Raw genomic sequence first — 2,990 nt, 5'->3', positions numbered from 1 at the left:
GTCCCCCAAAATGGATTCCTCCTCTCCTCCCTTTCTCTGTCTTTCTGGGCAGTCTTTTCTGCCTCACGGGCAAAAAACTCAAACAGAGTAGTCATCCTCTCGCTGGGTTTTGGTCCGGTGATTCAGTCACGATCCTCAGTGTTGGAACCCAATTGCAGAGAGGCGAGCGAGGCAGGAGTTCAAAAACAAAAACAATATATTTTTTTTAACAACAAAACAAAAGGCTGTCGGTGCAGCAAAACTTACTTGGGCAGATAGGATCAGAAACAAGGCAGAGCAGATAATCAGGTGGACAAGAAACAGACAAGACAGAAGAGGACTGAGATGTCTGTAAACACAGAACAATCACCGGACAAGGAGTGAAGGAGAGAAAGGCTTTTTATATAACAGAGGGAGAGTGAGTAATGAGAGCACCTGGGCAGGTGGCTGATGAGGAACAGGTGTGAATGATAAAGACTGAGTGGAGAGGCAGACTGAGGAGTGAGTGGAAAATAACAGAATCAGATAAACAGAAAATCACACACAGAGCAGAACAACAAAAATATAAAGAGCAGACAGAGACAGAACCTGTCAAACAGAACTTAGAATGTAATTAAAGTGGCACATTTACAAAGCACCTTGAAAAGGAAGGAAATGATTTAGTTTGTGGGATAACAGGACCAGATACACAAAAACAGAAAACACACAAAGAGCAGAGGCTTAGGCAGATGGGGGGGCAGCGGGGGCCGCTGACCGTGACACAGACAGGCCCCCTCCCTCTCGGTTTTCAAGTTCCGTTTAAAAACTCACTACTATTCAGTAGCTTTCAACACCAGATGATCTGTGTTTTGAACCTGTATGCTCCACACTGGTTTGTCGTCATCATCTGCATCGTTTTTGTCTATATTCTGATTTACCTCATTTTGTATTTTGCTTTATGTGTTACCTGTTGTTTTGTCTGTACAGCACTTTGGTTGGCCTTGTAGCTGTTTTAAGTGCTTTATAAATAAAGTGGTATGGTATGGTATGGTATGGTAAGACAAGACAAGATAGAACTTTATTAATCTCACAGGAAATTGTCGTTGGAATGGTTGGAAATGGTTGGAAACCTAGGAATCCCACAGTCTTTATGTGTCCCTGTGATGGACTGGAGACTTGTCCCCTGCCTCTCACACAGTGATGGCTGGATATGGGCACCAGTGACCCCTGTGACCCAGAAGGAAGAAGTGGGTAAAGAAGATGGATGGATGGATGGATGCATGGTAAATTTAGTAAAAAGCAGTGGTTTTATTTCTCATTCAAAAACCCATCATGTTCTGGTTCTGTCCTTGGCAGTGGTGCATGTTACCACAGGTTCTGACTGATGACCACAGTCGCTGGAGGATATATTCATTCAGTTTCAGGTCATCAGAGAAAGGTAATAAAACCAACCACTGAAGCTGTACATAACCAGGGTTTCAACTTTGTCCTGAAATCTCCCTTCAGCTGTGTTCACCACCATATCTGAAACTAGTTTGGGGCTTTAGCTCGAGTTTTTATTCTCTACCACAGTGTTACCCAACCCTGGTGCTTGAGGAACACCATCCTGCATGTTTTAGTTGTTTTCCTGCTCCAACCCACCTGATCCAGTGATATGATTACTTCATCAAGTTCTGCAAAAGCCTCTTAATCACCCATTAATTAAAAGTAGTTGTGTTGGAGCAGAGAAACAACTAAAACATGCAGAATGGTGTTCCTGGGCAGCATAGTGGTGCAACTGGTAGAGCTGCTGCCTCTCAGCGAGCAGGTTACCCTGGTTCAAATCCCCTCCGTGGGTCTTTCTGGGTGGAGTTTGCATGTTCTCTCCATGCTGCGTGGGTTTTCTCCGGGTACTCTGGTTTACTCCCACAGACCAAAAACATGCAGGTTAGACTGACTGGTAACTCTAAATTGTCTCTAGGTGTGAGTAAGAGAGTGATGTGATGGACTGGAGACCTGTCCAGGGTGTCCCCTACCTCTCACACAGTGATGGCTGGATATGGGCACCAGTGACACAAAAATAAAGAAGTGGGTAAAGATAATGGATGGATGGTGTTCCTCAAGGACCAGGTTTGTGAACCATTGCTCTACTGAACTCATTTTCCCAGAGCTGTTTTGTGTTTTTAGGGTGCATTACCACCTGATAGTCCGGTAGACTCGGTTCGGTTGGGGACCAATATTCATAACATTTTGTTTACTTTTGAGCTGGTGCATTTGCATTCACACTGTTCTGTGCAGTCGAGCCAACCTGTTGAACCAACCTATTCCTCCGCTCACCTGTGGGGGTGCTGCACCAAGAACTACTGAAACAAACAACACAAAAACCTCTGAAGACACTTCTTCTTCTGGAAATAAAAACAAAAACGGAGTGGCATCAAGTTTTAGCAGTTTTAGGAGATATATTTGGTCATTTTTCAACAATGGACTCAGCATGAGCAGAAGATGAGACAGATGACCATGGAGAATATTGTTTTTCACACAAGGCAGCTGACGGCTCCATATGAGGTAATAGAAATGTGTGTTTGTTTGCCCTGCGCTGTACTCCACTTCTTGCTTGTGGAGCGGGGCCCGGTCGATTGCATTCACACTGTACTCGAACCGCGCTGGAGTTCTCTTATACCGGACCGAGATCCAGGTTTTAGCCCGGGCCAGAGTTCGCCTTTTTGTTCCATGACAGAGTTCGATGGCGCATTCACACCTCCCCAAACGAACCAGACTTTCTAGGAAAACGAGCTAGAGTTTGATTAAAGCAGACTAAACAGGGCTGGTGTGAATGCACCCTTACTATCCAGCTGAGTCTACACCATTTTCATGATGAGTCTCCTCCCTCGTTCACCCTGTCCACACACACACCCTCCCTCTCCCTTCTATCCCCCTCCCAGCTCCTCTTGCTGAAATCATCAGACACAAATGTTTCCACTTCGGCTGAAACTTGGTGGATTTGTGGAGGCTGTGTTGCAGTGACATAAAGAAACCTGAACTTCTTGACCCAC

The sequence above is a fragment of the Nematolebias whitei genome, chromosome 2, assembly GCF_014905685.2.
Source record: "Nematolebias whitei isolate Nwh7 chromosome 2, NemWhi1, whole genome shotgun sequence".
NCBI lineage: Eukaryota > Metazoa > Chordata > Actinopteri > Cyprinodontiformes > Rivulidae > Nematolebias > Nematolebias whitei.
This window is presented reverse-complemented; position numbering follows the sequence as displayed.